Below are 20207 nucleotides of genomic sequence, written 5' to 3'. Positions count from 1 at the left end.
ACTCACTTTATGTTATCGATGTCACATTAAAATATTTTATAATTTTAGTTACTTTTAATAATCTTGTCTTTTACCTTTTACACTAAAATTTTAAATGATTTACAGGATAATTTTCAATGACCTTTCTCCAAGTTCACCAATCCTTTCTTCTGATTGATCTAGTCTGCCATCAAACACCACTAGCGAATTCTTCAGTTATCATTGTATTCTCAGCTCCAAGGTTTCTGTTTGCTGCTTTTTAATATGTTCTATCACTTTGTTGAAATTCTCACTTTATTCATACATTTTTCTCCGACCTCATTGAGGATCTTTATGATGGCTAATTGAATTCTCTGTCAAACAAATCGTATATCACCATTTCATTTGGTCAGCTTCTGGAGATGTATCTTGTTCCTTTGTTTGGGACATATTTCCTGTCTCTTCATTTTCCTAACTCCTTGTGTTTCTTTTTAGGAGGTTTTCAATTACTGACTCAATCTCCCTACTAGTTATAGGTCTGTTTCTGTAATACAGAAAACAGCCATCTCTCCCAGACTTTGCAGATAGCCTCATACAAAAGAAGATCCTCACCAATCAGCCTGCCCAGAGATTTCGGTGGCCTCTCAAACCTTCCTGCTAGTCTGAACTCTATCTTTGTTCTCACTGGCATCCAGGCTTCGAGAGCATGCTGGGTCCTAGCAACACTCCCAGGCAGACCAGGCAGAAGCCAATTCCTTGGGCAACCCCCAGAAAAGTTGAAATATTAGACACATGATCCAACTCCCGTTTTTTCAGGAAGAAGCTGGTTTCTGGGGTTTTGGGGGTTTTCTTCACTCTGTGCTGAGGAAAGAGGCTATGGCAACAGCTTGTATACTAGTTCAAATCTCAAATCACCATCTATGTTCTCACTGGCTGCCAGTCATCTAGAGCATGCTGGCTCCCATCAGTGCCTTTAGACAGGCAAGACAGAAACCAGTCCCCTGGGCAGCCCCCAGAGAAGTTGTAATACTTGATGTACAGTCCAAATCTTTCCCTTCCCAGGGAGAGGCTGAGAGCTGGGGATTTTCATTTAAATATATGGTGCCGGGCCAGGGGTTGAGAGTTGGTTGAAAGGATGTTTCAGATTTTCCTACTGACTTAGATGTGGCTGGTTTCATGCTTGCCCTAGGTGCAGAAACCTCTGAAAAGTTACTGGACTTCTCACAAGGGAAATTTGTCTGTGTATTCTTGAACTGATGTGTTTGTAGAGGGGAGGCAAGTCCAGGGCCTCCTCCTCCACCATCTTGCTGATGCCACCCCTTTGTCAGAAAATCTAACATCTCTAGCATGTTTCTTTTGCCATGTATTGATTATCTTCATTTATTTGAGATCATCTGGTTCTTGGTATGATCAATGATTTTTTACTGAAGCCTGAACCATTTTTATATTATAAGATTCTGAATCTTATATAAAACTTTATTTTAGCTAGATGTCTCTGACATCACTCCAGCAGAGGAAGGGAAGGATAAAGCTACCTCGTCAACGTCAGGGAGAGTTAGAAATCCACGTTCGTACTCGGCCACTGTTAACATCCAGGGTGGGAAGGGGTTCCTCATTACTGCTGGAGCGGGTGGGAGTCCCAACTCATTGTCTCCAATGACATCACAAAGGGGGTGGACTTATTGCCACTGGGTGACAGTAAAAGTCCTGACCCCTCATCAGGCCTCTTTGTCAAGACCCTGCTGGGAAAGGAACGGGCACCTAGTTACTGCCAGGTGGAGGTGAAAGTCCAGGCTCTCTACGTGGTCTCCATGGACACCACAGTGTGGGAGGAGCCCCTTACCAGCTGGGAGGAATAACAGACCTCGCCCCCTACGTGGCCTTCTCTGACGTCACCCAGGCAGCACTGGTAGAGGGCCTCCTTAGAGCCTCATGAGGGTGGAAGCCCAGGCTCCCTACTCAGCCTTTGCTGGCATGCATGGAGACGGGTCATAGCTTTTCGGCAGTGTTTGCCTAGAGTAGAGCAGTTACCGTCTGAAAGTTTTCTGCCTTGCTGAGCTGCCCCTTCTCTGGTCCCTCAGTTGGAGAGAGCAGGCTTTGCTGGGACTTTGAGCTCATTGCTGTTTCCAGGTTGCTGCGTTCTCCAGCTCCAAGTCTGGAATAGATGAGACAGAAAGAAAACCCAGGACACTCGCCAGCCCGTTGTTCCTTCGGTTCCAAGGTCCCCTCCAGTCTTTCTTTGCCCCACCTTTTGGAGCCTTCTTACATTTGTTACACATGCAATGTCCTAGATTTTTAGTTGCAGTTAGCAAGAAGAAGCAGGGAAAGTACACCTACTCCATCTTCCTGGAAACAGAAGTCCCTGGGAAGCATTTTTTCAAATACCTCTGTCTAGACCCCACTTCTAAAGACTGATTTAATTGGTCTGGAGTGGTGCCTGGACATCAGGAATCTTAAAAAATGAAAACTCCTGGGTGACTCCAGTGTGCACCCGGGCTGAGAGCCTGCCATAGGGTGCACCCGGGCTGAGAGCCTGCCATAGGTATCCTTGTCTCTTGTAGTTATTGTCTGTTGGCCAATTCATAACTCCCAAGCTCAAACTTTTAACTCATACTTTTCCTCTGACCTTCAGATCCATTTATGCAGCTACCTGATTTTGATAACTCTTCTTTGAGAAATTACAACTATCAGATAGTTGAAGCTTAAAGGTACCTCAAGCTTCAACATGTTTTAAAAAAATCATTATCTACACTCCCCTGAAAACACCTCCAGCTTTCCCCACCAGAGAATGGCACCATTAGCCACCTCATTATACAATGGAGACACCAGAGAGTCACTCTTGATGTGTTTCTCCCTTCACCAATCTTCTCCTCATTAATTCAGAGAAACTCTCGCAAAAGTCGTGTCTGATCCATCAACACTTGTCCAGCGACGTGCTGAGCAACACTGGAGCTTGAGGCCAAAGGAAAAATGGGTGCCCTACATGCATGTTTTTCAGTTTGGGTTTTGGTTTTTTTGAGGCAGGTTCTCAGTCTGTCGCCCAGGCTGAAATGCAGTGGCCCGATCATGGCTCACTGCAGCCTTGATCACCTGGGCTCAAGCGATCCTCCCACCTCAGTCTCCCAAGTAGCTGAGACTACAGGCATGCACCACTACGCCCAGCTAATATATTTTTTAATGGTTAACTTTCTGGCAAAAAATTAAAGTAGTAAAAGAAATAAAACTTTTAACACCAGTTATTAAAACTCACAACGGTATGTTTAAATTTAAATTTTTTATTACACAAAACCAGAACTGAATTTTACGTTTCTAGCTTTAATGGATGCTAACTCATTAATAATATCTTCAAAATCTACGTCTTCTACTTTAATATTCTGCGGAAAAGTAACTATCAAAAAGGTATGCAGTAGCCCCCTGATCCATGACGATACGTTCCAAGACCCCCAGTGGATGCCTAAAAACATGGATAGTACCAACTTCTGTATATTCTGCTTTTTTCCTTACATACATACCTATGATAAAGTTTAATGTATAAAATAGGCATAGTAACTAATAATGAAATAAAACAACTCTAACAAGCCGGGTGCAGGGACTCACGCCTGTAATCCTAACACTTTGGGAGGCTGAGGCGGGCGGATCATCTGAGGTCAGGAGTTCGAGACCAACTTGGCCAACATGGTGAAACCCCATCTCTACTAAAAATACAAAAATTAGCTCGGCATGGTGGTACATGTCTGTAGTCCCAGCTACATGGGAGGCTGAGGCAGGAGAATCGCTTGAACCAAGAACGCAGAGGTTGCAGTGAGCCAAGATCATGCCACTGCACTCCAGCCTGGGCAACACAGCAAGATTCCGTCTCAAAAAAAAAAACAAAAGAAAGAAATAAAAAGAACACTAACAATATACTGTAATAAAAGTAAAGTGAATGTGTTCTCTCTCTCTCAAATTATCTTCTTGTAGTGTGTTCCTCCCTTTTCCTGTGGTGATAAAATGCCTGCACAGTGAGATGAAACTAGGGGAATGGCGTGGGCATTAGGATCTAGCATTAGGCTACCTCTGACTTTCTGGCCATCCTTGAGGAGACTCACCTGCTCCAGGCGATCCTGGGTCATCAAGCCATAACGATTGGCTGTCAAGGAGCAGATGAGCTCAATGACTAATGGGTAGATAGCGTGTACAGCAGTGCATACTCTGGATAAAAAGGTGATTCACATCCCAACACAGGACAGTCTGAGATTTCATCACGCTACTCAGAATGATATGCAAATTAAAACATGTAAATTGCTTATTTCTGGAATTTTCCATTTAATATTTTCAGACTGTGGTTGACTGTAGGTAACTGAAACTGCAGAAGGCAAAACCACAGATAACAGGAGACGTACTTGAGGCTACATCTTCCCTTTTGCCACAGGCCTGTTACGGTACTGTGGGATCCTCTTGGTCCAGAAGTTTGTTATTTTGTTCATCCTGGATTTTTTGGCACTAATACTGATTTTTTAATATTGTATTGCTTGATTATTGAGTTTTGGTGGGGGGCTCCTTAAATTTGTGCCTAAGGCAAGTCCCTCACTCACCCCACCACAATCCCAGCCCTGACCAGTTCATTGGCTTCCCATGGTTCTTAACCACACAAATGAGGGTCCACTGTGGGGCCTGGCCCCGCCTGTCTGTCAGCCTCACCACGGATGCTGCCATCCCCGTCGTCTGTGCCCCTGTCACACTGGCCTCCATTCCCCTCTTCAATGGCCCTCCCCCCACCGCCTCTGCACAAGTTCCTCTCTCCCTGCAGCAGGGTCTCTCCCGGCAGCTCCTCCCCCTCACTTCCCCGGACACATCCATCTCCTTCGCTGAGGGATACTACAGAAGAGTTTTCTAAATAGTTCTCTCTCCGTTTCTAATTGTATATTTATTTTGTTGGATTACTCGATAAATGCCTGCAGAGTCCACAAGGGTGCAGCTGCCCTAGTGCTAGACCATGTGCCTGCAGGACTCACCACAGAATTCCCGGTGCCCAGCCCAGAGCCTGGCACGAGGTGGGGATTCCACGACTATCTACAGAATGAGCAGACAGATGGGGGAACCTGCACATCTAGGTTCTAGCACAGGAGATAAATCAGCCTCACCATGCTTCCCAGAGCGTCCTCCTCTCAGCACTAGTTTGGTGGAATAATAACAGATGTAATGTGGAATTCGTCTTGTGGACAAATAACTAAGAGAGACCCTGGGTTCGACAAAGTTCTGCATGACTACGGTATACCAATATGCATCATGAATTTCTAAACAGAAATCTTGTTTTTGACCACAATACCATTTATTTTCATGGAATAACTTATGGCACTAGTTTCATAACTCAGTCTGGTGGAAATAGACAAATTGATGAGCAGAAAGTGTATGTAGCCTGGGAGAAACCAGACCTCTCCACAGGATTCACAGCCCAGGAATGGTGTGGTCGGGCATTCGTGGTAGAGGAGGAAATGCAACCCTCACCCTTTGGGTTTACCTTTACCTTGTGGGGTTACACACCAACTATTTCCTGTCTTTAGAGACATAAAACACCAAAATATGTGAGGCACTAAAATGGAGCTCAGGAGACTGTGATCCTCTTTTTTAGTTCTGTGACCTTGAGCAAGTCATATGGCCGTGGCCACCGAGAAAACAAGAGCAACACCACCTACCCTGCCTATCTGGCTGTACAGGGTAAGGATCCAAAGAAATAATGAATATAATAACGACAATGGTTAGCATTAATGATTTCCTTATTCTGTGCTAGTCAACACTTCTAGGAACTTTCCAAGTGTTATCTCATCCCATCCCTATTTTTACCCTTGTGCAAATGACCTAATGGAGCTTCGGGAGTTCAGTAACTTTCCCAACACCACACAGCCAGGAAGTGGCCAAGTCAGGACTCAAGCTCAGAAAAATCTGAATCTGGAGTCTGTGTTCTTAACTTCCATGCTCAATATTAGAGTTATTGGCAATCCCTGAAGTGCGCAGTGAGGATATTATTCATCACCACTTCTGAACTTCGTTTTCCCACATGGCCCTAGCACACCAGGAAGATGGCATTGTGTGGAGCCAACATCCGGTGACTGGTGCCAGCCTGTCTTGCACCAGTAGCTTGTGCCCCTGTGGAAGGCACTCAAAAATAACCACTGCCACTCACTGAGCATCGGCCACAGTCAGGCCCTGTACTATGTCTGTAGTGGTTTATTAAGCAACATTGTCAATGGTTTACTCCCTAATCTGCCTTCCCCTAGAGGCCACAAACAACAAGGGGAAAGGGACAGTGACTTTCCTGCTTTGTTCCCAGCCCGAGCTTCAGGAAATTGCACAGAGCAACCCTGGAGAAGGTTTCCACAAGGATGGTGTCCCCACAACATCAGAACCTGGGCAGACCGGCCACACCACTACCTCCTGCTTGCACACAGACGTCTGCTCACCATGAAATCTCTCATTTCCACACTAATATTACTTTGAAGTTGAAAAAGGTAACCATGAAAATTTTTTTTTTTTTTGAGACAGGGTCTCACTCTGTCACCCAGGGTGGAATGCGGTGGTGCAAACACAGCTCACCGCAACCTCCACCTACTGGACTTAGGTAATCCTCCAACCTCAGCCCCAAGTAGCTGGGATTACAGGTGTGCGCCACCATGCCCAGCTATTTTTTTTTTTTTTGTATTCTTTGTAGAGATGGGGTTTCACCATGTTGCCCAGGCTACGAAACACTTTTTTGTTTGTTTGTTTGTTTTTTATATTCTCCAATTTAAAACTCTTAATTAAAAAGTAAACTTTAATGTCAAAAATGCAAACTTGGGGAACACAGAAAAGGTAACACACAAGGCTGTCACTTCACACTTGAAAGGTTGCACAGAGGCCGGGCAGAGGCGCTCCTCACTTGCCAGATGGTGGGGCAGCCAGGCAGAGGCGCTCTTCACATCCCAGATGGTGCAGCGGCCGGGCAGAGGCGCTCCTCGCTTCCCAGATGGGGTGGCCGGGCAGAGGCGCTCCTCACTTTCCAGACAGTGGGCAGCTGTGTGAAAAACTTTTAATTAAAACATTTCCGTTTACTCTTTTATGAGGATGTAACCAAAAGATTTGAATTGCAGCAGGTGAAATGGGCAAAGGTCAGGAGAGATGGTCTGTTCCTGAGCTCTGCCATTGAAAGCTGTGTGCTGTTGGGCAAATCTCCTAAGCTTATCTAGGCTTTGCCGTGTTCAGCTTTCAAATAAAATAACTGTATAGATGATGATGCATGCACTTACTACGGCCACCTGCTGCTTGTTAGGCCTTGTTCAGCATACAATCCCATTATTCCCTTGCCATAGCCACATTTTGCAGACAGTGGAACGGAGACTCGGAGGCTCGATGTTCTTACCCTCTGGTAGTGGTAAGGCAGTACTCAGGAAGGCAGCCCCAGAGTCTGCTGTTTTCTAAACATTCCTAAACTTCCATTTCAAAATCTCTACATTACTGATATCCCCAAGGAGTATGAAGCTGGAGTATGAAGATGCTGCCAAGGCAGTGTCTTGGGTCAGCACATACCGCCTGAACTGCCCCGCCTCCACGTCAGTCAGCCTCCATGTCAGTCGGCCTCCATCATTTCTGCCCCTCTACTCCACAACTCTGTCTAAAAGCAACGTGCAGCTCTGACATTCTAGGGTCCCTATAGCACCTGAGTAATCCTTTCCAACCCTTCGCCACGCCCCTTCCCTGTCTATCTCCAAACCCTGGGATGCGGCAGAAGAGATACAACACTGGGGTGTGGCAATCTCTAGTTCCCGGAAATAGCACCTCTAAAACCAGCCTAAGCCAAGTTTGCCCACGTGCTACCCAACAGGAGGAAAGCCTCCCCCACTGGCACAAAAGGCAACATAACCCCAGGGCGAGTGGTGGACAGGAGTCTACGGAACAGTTCTCTTAGATCTGGAGTACAATCAGCAATTGAAAGTGAAGGTACTGAGCCAGGTAAGCCGACTATCAAGCAAGCAAGGACAAGTGTCTGAACGGGACCCTCCGAGCCTGCACACCAGCAATCCCGTGCCAACCACAGTACAAGGAAACAGAAGCCATGGCCAGGGAAATGAGCGTCTTGGCAGCCCCTACTGCTGGTTTCTCAGAATTGCTCCATCTTTTTCCAAATGAACCTCAGGAGAACCACAATTTTAAAACTTACTTCATCTGGGAGAGTAGAAATTATTTTGGCAGTTCTCTGGAAGGGGAAAAAAAAGACAACTAATCCCTTTCCTACTCCCTCCCCATGACAAAAAGAAAAGTTACAACATAAGGCATATTGGAGCCAGTTCCCAGTCACAAAAATACATTTGAAGATCTGCAACGTTGCACAATGTGCAAATTTGGAGAAGTAATTTTGAGGCTAAATGTCTGGAGACTTTATTAAAATGTCCCTTTGTCTTTGTGGGCCAAACTGGCACCTCAGGATCACAGAAGGGGCTTTTGTTTCCTCCATGACATCAAGAAGCTCTGGATGCAAAGGGCAGTCTTCAGAGAATCCTGGAAGCAGAGTTGTTCCTGCTTCAGGGAGGATGTGCCCTTGCCACCTGCAGGGTTAGAGAGCTTTGGGCTGTGCCCTTATTGGCCTTGTTTGGTTTTGGCGGCGGGGGGATTGGTTTCTGGGTTGGGTTTTTTTGTTGTTGTTGTTGTTGTTGTTTGGTTTTTTTGTTTTTTTTTTTTTTTTTGAGACAGAGTTTCACTCTTGTTGCCCAGGCTGGAGGGCAATAGCGTGATCTCGGCTCACTGCAAGCTCCGCCTCCTGAGTTCAAGTGATTTTCCTGTCTCAGCCTCCTCAGTAGCTGGGATTACAGGCACCCACCACTATGCCTGGCTAATTTTTGGTATTTTTAGTAGAGACGGGGTTTCACCACGTTGGCCAGGCTGGTCTCAAACTCCTGACCCCCGGTGATCAGCCCGCCTCAGCCTCCCAAAGTATTAGCCTTGTTTAAATATATATACATGAGGCATAACTAATTTACACGCTACTGCTCTGACAGGTCTCTCCATAGTTTACCCAGAGCACAAATCTCAAAGCTGCATGAGAGTATTACACATTGGTAGCTTTGATGCCACAACATGTGCTGATGCTTCACACTGAGAAGGGCGGATCAAACAAGAAACATGCCAAGGACATCAATTAAAGTGTTGGTAGGGGCTTTCCACAAAAATAATTCAGAAAGATGATGAAGGACCCAAAACATACTATCAAAAGGATTTACAGAAGCCAGGTGCGAATGTGCTTGCTGAGTCCCAGAATTTCTGATTCCTGGGATGTAGGGCCCCATGAACATTAAGGGGTCATTTTAGCACAAGTGAAAGGAGCAGCAGGTGAGAACACATGACCCAAGGTCCCGGCCTTATGCGACTAACTGTCCCTCCCGGCTCCCCACATCTGAGTGGGGTCAGGCCCGTATTAATGGAACTGCACAGTACCCGCCCTCCAGGAGCTCAGCAGGAAGGGCCCGCGCCAATCCTACAAATATTTGGGGCACCTTCTAGTCACCAGGAGCTGCACCAATAGCGGTGGGGGGTGCCAAGCAAGACGCACAGGGGACCCGGATCACACACAGGATCCTTCAGCCAGGTAGAAGGAAGCATCGGAAAGTTCCAGAAAGGCTTCAGGGAGGTATAGTCTGAGTGGAATTTTAAAGGACGATTAGAAAATGGAGCTCAGTGCGGTGGCTCACACCTGTAATCCTAGCACTTTGGGAAGCTGAGGTGGGCAGATCACCTGAGGTCAGGAGTTCCAGACCAGCCTGGCCAACATGGTGAAATCCCCTCTCTACTAAAAATACAAAAAAATTAGCCAGATGTGGTGGTGCGCTCCTGTAGTCCCAGCTACTTGGGAGTCCGAGGCAGGAGAATCGTTTGAACCCGGGAGGCAGAGGTTACAGTGAGCCGAGCTCACGCCACTGCACTCCAGCCTGGGCGACACAGCAAGATTCTGTCTCAAAGAAAAAAAGAAAAAGAAAAAGAAAGAAAAGAAAAGAAAAAGGAAGAAAGAAAACAGCCCAGTGGTTGGGTGGGGGAGATGGAAACGTCACTAGATGGAATATTTCTCCTGAGGCAGAGGAAACAGCACCTAGACGCCTCCACAGCCCACCCCAGCCCTGTGGCCTTGGTGAGAGACCCTGTTCATTTTCTGCCCACTCTCCCGCTGGCCCTCCTCTCCTTACCCTTCAACTGCCCTCCCTTTCCCACCCTCCATTCACCCACCCTCCTGCGGGCCCTCCCCTCTGCTCCTCACCCTGCAGCCTCCCTCCTGTGGACCCTCACCTCCCCAGGCTCTCCACAGTTTTGCAAGACACTCCCTGCACCCACGGTCTCACCCCACTCCACGCACAGTGGTGCTGCTTCCTTGATTGAACCCCAACAAATTGTGGCCAATCCCTCACCTCCCACTTTCTCCTCATTGCACTCCAGTAAGAACTCTGTCTCCATCTCTCCATGAAAAAGCTTTTTCAGGTCACCCATAGCCTCAAAATTCCTAACACAGTGGCCCATCATTTGCTTTCTGGGCACTTGCTCTCTCAGCAGCATTTGAAACCAATGACTGCTCCCTTCCTGGGCGACTGGGTTTTCCTCACGCAGCTGGCTGCTTCTCTTGCTTCTCTTGCGTGTATTTGCTGGCCCCTCTTCCTCTTCCTGGCCTTCAGGTTCTTGTGTCCCAGGGTTTGGTTGTTCTTTGTTCATTTTTTTGAGACAGGGTCTGGCTCTGCCACCCAGGCTGGAGTGCGGTGGTGTGTGCAATGGCCCCATCACAGCCTGCTGCAGCCTCGACCTCCTGGGCTCCAGCGATCCTCCCTCCTCAGCCTCCTCAATTGCTGGGACCACGGGCACACAGCACTGGGCCCGGCTAATTTTTGTTTTTGTTTTTCGTTTTTGTTTGTTTGTTTGTTTGTTTAGAGACAGGGTGTATTAGGCTGCTCTTGCATTGCTATAAAGACATACCTGAGACTGGGTACTTCAAAAAATAAACCGACTCAGGGTTCTGCAGGCTGTACAGGAGGCATAGCAGGGGTATCTGCTTCTGGGGAGGCCTCGAGAAGCTTCCAATCCCGGCTGAAGGCGAAGGGGGAGCAGGCTCCCACATGGCCAGAGCAAGAGCAAGCGGGGGAGGTATCACACTCTACAACAATCAGATCTGGGCAAACTCCCTCACCATCTGAAGCACAGGACCGAGCTCCGAGGGATTCTACTCCCCCCTCCACCAGCCCCAACTCCATGACCAGAACACCTCCCACCAGGCCTCACCTCCAACACTGGGGGTTACAATTCCACAGGAGATTCAGCAGCCTCGCGCTGAGCTACATGTTCAAACCTCCAGAGGCTTCCAGTGGCCCATCTCCGCTTCCAGCACATTCGCCCTCCCACACATGCCGCCTCGCTGTACACAGCAAGCCCGCGAGAAAGGCCGGCGGGCCTGAGAAGGGCTTTTCCTCGAGAGACGGCCCAGGCAGAGCAGTGCCCCTTTTATCCCCAACGTGGCCGTGCGAGAATTTGACCGTGGGGGCCCTGGAGTTCACCTAGCTTCTGGTCCCATAACCAAGCAATAGCCGAAGAGTAAATCTAAGCCAGAGACGGATATTCCTGGGGCCTTGGCGACATGGTGGTGTCTCAAATGCTCACCCATTTCTAGAATGTCGGCAATAAATCACCAGTTTCCCTACAGTTTAAGTCAACCTGAGTTGGGGTTTATTTTACCTGTATCCAAAAGCATCATGAGGTTGCGCTTCCTTCTCCCACGCCGCAGCCTTGGCCTCCTTTCCATATGCAGCGCGCACCAAGCATACTCCTGCCGCAGGCCCTTCTCACTGCTTGTTCCTGCGTGGAGTGCGCTGCCCAGAATCTTCGCTGAAACTGGCCTTAGGTCAAGCATCACCAGGTCACAGGGATCTCCCTGACCTCCTAGCCAGAGGACCACCCTCCCACACCGCTTTTATGCCACACTTTCTGTGTTATTGCCGCCTTTACCCCACAGCATCTGTCATTACATTACAAGGTCCTATTTATCTGCACGCTTTTTTTTTTTTTAAGATGTGATCTCACTCTGTTGCCCAGGATGGAGTGCAGTGGCATGATCTGCGCTCACTGCAACCTCCGCCTCCTGGGTTCAAGCGATTCTCCCGCTTCAGCCTCCCAAGTAGCTGGGTTTACAGGCCAGAGCCACCACACCCGGCTACCTTTTGTATTTTTAGTAGAGACGGGGTTTCACCATGTTGGCCAGGCTGGTCTCAAAGTCCTGACCTCAGGTGATCCGCCCGCCTCGGCTTCCTAAAGTGCTGAGATTATAGGCATGAGCCACTGCGCCTGGCCTGCACATTTATTTTCTGCCTCCGCTGCTAGAATGTATGCCCCCACCAGGGCAGGGACAAGGGGCACATGCAGATTACAACTTGGTACTTAGTAAGTGTTCAATAAATATCATTTAAATAAAATGTGGCAAGAGAACACAACACATTCGAAGGACTGCAAGTATTTCTGTGTGCAAAGCTAGCAGAGAAGGCAGGAGGAAATGAGAGGTAAATGCCAGATCCTTAAGAACCTTACATTATATCCTAAGAGGAATGGACAGCCACAGATGAACTGTGAGAAGGAGCACTATACACTGCAGCACGGCAGACTGGAAGGGAGAGAACCTTCAGAAAACTGTTTGGCTTGTCTAGGCCAAGAAATGTGACTCAAACCAAGACAGTGGCTTTGGGATGGAGAATACAGAATGGATTGGGTTCGTGAGGCATTAGTAAAGGATTGGCGGCTTGGCCTCCCACTGAGGGCGGCAAGCTAATGAAAGGGAATCATCAAGGACAATATCCAGGCTTCTATATGGACAGGGTGGTGCCAGTCATGGAGACAGGGCCTGGCGGGGTGGCTGATTCACATTTGGAGGAAATTAGTCTAATTCTGAACATGTTGAATTTGAGACACTCAGGACATTCCCAGGTAGAGATGCACAGTTACCATCGAAGACACAGGTCTGGAGCATAGAGGAAGAGTCTGTCCTAGAAACAGGGCCTGGAGTTCAACCTTGAGAGTGTGGGGGTCATGCAGGAAGACCACAGAGAACGTAGAAAAGGAAGAGAAGACACTTGGAGACAAACCCTAAAGAGCACTGACATCTGAGAAGCGTGGAGAGAGGAACTGCAAAGAGACTGAGAAAAAGTAGCCCAGATGAAAAAAACACCAGAAGTGCATGATTTTACGGAAGTCAAGAGAATATTGCAAAGAAGAGCGATCAAGTGATATGAGAACTAAAATATGCTCATTTGACTTGGTAGCCAAGAAGTTTTTGGTAATCTGAGCAAAACCATTTTGGGGACGGTGGGAGCAAAAGCCAGATTGTTGTTGGTTGTGGAGTGAAGAGATGAGTGAGTAGGGATGACTCAGGGAGACTGTGTCCTTCTTGGGCGTTCAGCTGCAGCCAGCATTCGGCATACTCCCAGCTCTGTATTTACGTTCCCCTCATTTTTACTGAGGGTGAACATCTTTGCAGTGCTGACTGGTCATTAGCAGGGTTGTTTTTTTTTTTTTTTTTCTTTTTTTCCCTCTTGGGCTTGACTTTATTGCCTCTTCTATCATTTGTCTTCTTCTTTCATTGACTGGTGTGAACTCTTCAACTATTACAGCTATGACCCTTTTTCTGTTACATGTGTGGCAGATATTTTCTCTAGCTCTTTGGCTTGTGCTTAAACTTGTTGATGGTGTCATTCACTAATCAGAAGTGGTTTGGTTCAAGGAGGGAAAGAGAAGGGAAATTTACATTTACACCAACAATATGCATATGTTGTCTCTTACACATATTTCATTAATACCTACAGCATCTCTATGACATAGATGTTATTATTTCTAATTTTTAAAGGTAAAAATCTTAGGTATGAAAAGAGGTTACCTGCTCAAGATCACCCAGTGAGTAACTGAAACCCTTCCTGGAATTCACATCTATTGGTACAACTCCAAAATCAAGTTTTCCGCCAAAGCACCTTTTCTAGTTTCATTATCTATTTCTGGGCAGATGTTTGAGGGGAATGATTAAATATAGGTTCCTGTAGATTATACTTTTATATAAAAGTGATAGATCTTTACTAAAAATTTAAAAATTTTTTAAAAAGTGGTTTGGGTTTCTATTTTGTTTTGGTTTTGTTGGTCAGATCTGTCTATCATTTTCTCTATGGTTATTAGATTTTGAGTCTTGCCTAGTAAACCCTTTGTGACCCCAAAATCATGAAAATATCCCCTTATATTTTCTCATAGCACTTTTTCAAGGTTTAGTTTTTCCATTTTCAGAATGTATTTCCTCTAGAATTTTCTTGTGTATTTGGTGAAAGGCAGGACTCTTCTTTCCCTCCACTGGGGAGGCAACTTCCCAAAGGCATTTACTGGATAGTTCACTCTTTTTCTACTCCTCATTACACACTCTCCCAGGCCCCAACTTCCTTATATCCAAGGATAGGTGATGTGATGTGGTAGCCTTTGGGCCACATCAATTTGAAAATTTTTTGGTCAATAGAAAAGTTGTCAAAAATATATTTCAAAGTCTTACTGAAAGTCCACCAATGGTTTCCAGTCTTTGTCAACTTCCTTGCAGCCTCAAATCTCTGTCTCCCTGCCAGGAAAGGCCACTGCTGGAGGCAGTTGCATTGCCTCTGAGGCTGCACCCTCCACATGGGAGGGGCTGGGTGACGGCTGGCGTGTCACCAGGAAAGCCCCCATGAAACAACTGCATCCCCATTGATTTTCCTGCACGGCAGCTTCTCTGCAAAAAGCCTTTGTTCTTTCACTGACATTTGCAAGTTGTTAGGGTTTAAAGTAAGAAAGGGAATATTTCAAGGGGAAAAGATTTTCTTCCCAAGAATAATCAAGAAAGTTGGGAGAGATCAGTGAAACAGATTCCAGAGGTGACATGGTTTTCATGACTTTTTCAAAATGAAAGAAAACACTTTATTACCACAAACTGATTTATTTGAGTGGATCAAACCCAGTGTGCTGCTGCTCACTTCTGTTGTGCAATTGTCCTTTAATGCATGACTGCCACCTGGCAGAGCTTCCTTCTCACAGTGAACAAGAGCACATGGGTTTTCACTGACTATGCAAATAACTTTGTTTCAAACCTCATGGAAATAGTTGATACAGTTATACTTCTGTTTATTTTTTATTGTATTTTTTTAGTTCCTCAAATGTGTGGTCCATGCTATCCAAGGTCTCTGGGTGTGTATAAGCAAATTTAATTATACCATCTTTTTTTATTTTTTGAGACAGGGTCTCACTCTGTTGTTCACGCTGGAGTGCAGTGGCTCGATCTCGTCTCTCTGCAGCCTGGACCTCCTGGGCTCAGGTGATTCTCCCACCTCAGCTTCCCAAGTAGCTGCTGGGACTACAGGTGTACGCCACCACACCTGGCTAATTTCTTTTTTTTTTTTGGAAAAGATAGGGTTTTGCCTTGTTGCCCAGGATGGTCTCAAACTCCTGGGCTCAAGCAATCTGCCCACCTCAGCCTCCCAAAGTGCTGGGATTACAGGTGTGAGCCCCTGTGCCCAGCCTAATTATATCATCTTTTAAAAACTTCTACCACAGGCTGGGTGCAGTGGCTCACGCCTGTAATCTCAGCACTTTGGGAGGCTGAGGCAGATGGATAATGAGGTCAGGAGTTCAAGACCAGCCTGGCCAACCCCATTTCGATTAAAAATACAAAAATTAGCCAGGTGCGGTGGTGCGTGCCTATAGTCCCAGGTACTTGGGAGGCTGAGGCAGGAGAATCGCTTGAACCCGGGAGGTGGAGGTTGCAGCAAGCCAAGATTGCACCACTGCACTCCAGCCTGAGCAACAGAGCAAGACTCCGTCTCAAAAAATAAAAAAATTCTAACACCAATCAGGCAATACACAATAATTTGAATAAATGGTTCAAAATGAGCACCTGCACTGCAGACCTTTGAGAGAGCACAGATTGCTAAATGGGCACATGCAAGAATAGCATAAACCCATATTGAACCAAAAAAAATTAGAAATGCTAAGTTCCAGATTCTAACATACCCACCCACTGTCTGCAGAACATGCACTTTTGAATTATTTTGTAGTATCGATGTGGGTCTCTCATTCTCCATTGTGACCATGTGACACAGTCAGCTGAAATTAGAATTTGGCTCTTCCCATGTGCAGGTGACTTGGCCCAACTTTCCATGAATAAAGGCACTTTCTCTATTCCACTGAGTCAAGTAGCTCAGAGCTTGATTGACACCAGAGCTCATGGGGTGTCAGTCCAACTTAAAGACTCAGGAAAAGTTACCGCCATGCTGTGGCGTGGCATGGCGTGGCAACCCGACATGGCTGGGATACTGAGGGTCGCGAATACACTCCAGGTGCCTGCTTCACAGCAGAGATACCCCAATCTAAATGAATGACAGCCACCATCTCCTTCAGGCTGCTGCCCTCCAAACGAATAGCCTCCACCTTCCTGGATTTGCCCTACATTGGTTTGCATAGATTTTCCAGTCAGCAGATCAGGCAGGCACATATGATGAAATGGCAAACCTTCTCAGCTTACTGAAGCAGCAGCAGTGCATGGAATCCTCATGCTTTGAACCTCTCTCACTTCTGCCGCAGCTCTTTCTTGAGCTCCCTGCTATTAGAGGCTCCTGTGATAACAGTAGCCCCGCCCAGGTAACCCAGGCCGATCTCCTTACCACCTGTGCCACATAACGTGAGGTAAGCAAGGGAAAGTATTTCCTCCTGCTGAAGGGTTGCCCAGGGCAGAGTGGGGCATCTTTGAGGGAAATTTTGGAAATTCTGCTTACCACAGCTATGAACACAGCTGCATGCCTCCTTGTAGGTGGCCTGTAGTATGTCATGAAGTTCCCAAATTGGCAGTTTTCTTTCCTATAATTTTGGGATAACAACCCTTTTTCAGGATTCAGCACATCATGAGAATGATTGCAAATTCAGGTCAAACATGTGTTTGCAAATATGTGATTGCTGCAGCACATATCCTCAGCAGGTAGAACATGCTGTGTTGACCCTAATTCCCTCAGACAATGCTCTCTAGCGCCTGCCCTGCCCACTGAAAGGGACCGCGCTCTGAAGGTCCCTCCAGGAGCGGCAACTGAGCAATGGGCTCATTCTCACTTGTTTCATCTGCCCTGCGACAATGCCCAGGGTACCAGTCAGGACTCAGGGAGTAATTGAGGGGTTTAGTGAAGTGGTGAAGTTAAGGGAGATGACAGGTTTGACCTGATGAAGCGACAGCAAAAGGCTGTTTACCTCCGTGTCCGAGGGGCAAGGAGGGGTGCTTACCAGCTCACTGGGACCTCAGGTAGACGAACACAGCCATCCCTAACCCTCTGCCTGGTAGGGGAAAGCCAGGGGATAAACACCTTGGGCGCTCTCTCCTCCCCTCTCCACTGTCCCACCGGGGCCTCCTATTGGCTGAACCCAACCAGTACCCAGAAGGAAAGGGAGCCTGGCAGATGCAGGCAACAGAGACCAGCCTTCTATCACATGGAGCAGGATGAGGAAGGTGGAAATACAGTGACCTGGGTATTAAGGAGAAAGGGGGAATTGGTCATGACCAACAACCCATGATCCCCACAGCTTTCTATAGCAGTCACGCTCTCCAGGGCCAAGTGCAGCACTGCTCCATGTCATCTTCCTCCAGAACGTGGTCAACAGAGCATCTCCATCCAAAGCACATCCCATCTTATGGCCAAGAATAAAGAGGCCATCCCCATACCAGCTGCAAAAGCATCTGCCTGGAAAAGGCTTACATTCACTCTGTGCTCACTTCATTGGCTTGGGGTATATCACATAGCTACTCTGGAGTTTTCAAAAATGTGATGATGCATAACTTCCCACTGTGAGAGTTATCATAATGAGGAAAACCAGAAAAATCTGACAAACAGGCATGCAACATTAACTAAAAGGGAAGAGTGGGCATCATCTTAAAAGCCAGCACCTGTGCATCTCACCACTCCTGCTTCCAGTCTCTCCTGACTCTTCTTCCATCTTGTCTACATTATTAGACTGGGCTCACCTAAGAAAAGACATAAAAATGCATACAAGCCCGGGCATGGTGGCTCACACCTATAATCTCAGCACTTTGGGAGGCCAAGGCAGGTGGATCACCTGAGGTTGGGAATTCAAGACCAGCCTGACCAACATGGAGAAACACCTTCTCTACTAAAAATACAAAATTACCCGGGCATGGTGGAGTATGCCTGCAATCCCAGCTACTCAGGAGGCTGAGGCAGAAGAATCGCTTGAACCCGGGAGGCAGAAGTTGAGGTGAGCCAAGATCGCACCATTGCAACCCAGCCTGGGCAACAAGAGCGAAACTCTGTAAAAAAAAAAAAAAACCTCATACAAATCCGAAAGGGAGAAATAAAACTGTCCTCATTTGTAGATGTCATGATGGCCAACAGAGAAAATCCAATGGAACTTATTTTTTTAATCCTAGAACTAATAAAGTGAGTAAAACAAAGTTGCAGCTGGAAACTGAAATTTAACACACAACACCATTTACAGTCACTCAAAAAAATTAAATGCTTAGGGGGAAAAAATCTAACAAAACATGTATAAAACTTGTACGTGGAAAGCTGCAAAACACTGATTAAAGAAATCAAAGATTTAAATAAATAGACACATCGTGATCATAGATAAGAGACTCAACATCATAAAGATACCAATTCTTCCCACAGTGATATACAGATTCAACCCAAATCCCGTCAAAATCTCAGCCAGATTTTTTGTAGATATAGACAAGGTTATTCAAAAATTCATATAGAAAGGAAAGGAACTAGAATAGCTAAAATTAATTAATCAATTAATTCTGAAAAAGAAGAATAATGTGGAAGGAATCCCTCCATGAAATTTTAGGACTAACTATCTCCACTAACCAAGTCCACGTGGTAATGGTAGAGTGACAGGCATGAAGATCAGTGGAACAGAAAAGGATCTAGAATAGATTCACAGAAGTGCAGCCAGCCGGGCGAGGTGGCTCACGCCTGTAATCCCAGCACTTTGGGAGGCCAAGGCATGTGGATCACAAGGTCAAGAGATCGAGAACATCCTGGCCAACATGGTGAAACCCTGTCTCTACTAAAAATACAAAAATTAGCTGGATGTGGTGGCGTGAACCTATAATCCCTGCTACTCAGGAGGCTGAGGCACAAGAATCACTTGAACCCGGTAAGTGGAGGTCACAGAGAGCTGAGATCATGCCACTGCACTCCAGCCTGGTGACAGAGCAAGACTCCTCTCAAACAACTCCGTCTCAAACAAACAAGCAAAAAAATGTACAGCCAGGGGCTGGAGGAGCTCCGGCCTGGCTCTGTAGCATGCCTCTGTGGTTCCAGCTACTCAGGAGGCTAAGGTAGGAGAATCACTTGAGCCCACGAGGTCGAGGCTGTACTGAGATGTTCATGCCACTGCACTCCATCCTTGGTGACAAAGTGAGATTGTCTCAAAAAAAAAAAAAAAAAGAAAGAAAAGGAAAAGAACACAATGAGAATCACCACACACATATTACAATAGCTAAAATTAGAAATAGTGACAATACCAAACATTGGTGAGGATATATAAAAACTGGATCTCTCATACATTGCTAGTGGAAATGTAAAAGGGTAAAGTCACTCAGAAAAACAGCTGGCAGTTTCTTCACAAATGAAAGATACATGTGGCTGGGCACGGCAGCTCACGCCTATAATCCCAGCACTTTGGAAGGCTGAGGCAGGCGGATCACCTGAGGTCGGGAGTTTGAGACCAGCCTGGCCAACATGGTAAAACCTCGTCTCTACTAAAAATGCAAAATTAGCCAGGCATGGTGGCATGTGCCTGTAATCCCAGCTACTCAGGAGGCTGAGGCAGGAGAATTGCTTAAACCCGGGCAGCAGAGGTTGCAGTGAGCAGAGATCGCGCCATTGCACTCCAACCTGGGTGACAAGAGTGAAACTCTGTCCAAAAAAAAAAAAAAAGGAAGAAAGATATACCTATCATACCACGAATCCTGAGCATTTCTATCAGAGAAATGGAGATGTATACCCACGCAAAAGATTCTACACAATTGTTCGTGGCAGCCTTATTTGTGATAGCCAAAAACTGGAAACAACTCAAATGTCCTACAGCAGGTGAATGTTTAGACAAACTGTGATGCACTTGTACCATGGCCCCTACTCACCAGAAAAAAGAACTAACGCTTGATACATGCAACAATTTGGGTGTGTCTCAAGGGCATTCGGCTGAGGGGAAAATGC

Source organism: Macaca mulatta, chromosome 8, assembly GCF_049350105.2.
Source record: "Macaca mulatta isolate MMU2019108-1 chromosome 8, T2T-MMU8v2.0, whole genome shotgun sequence".
NCBI lineage: Eukaryota > Metazoa > Chordata > Mammalia > Primates > Cercopithecidae > Macaca > Macaca mulatta.
This window is presented reverse-complemented; position numbering follows the sequence as displayed.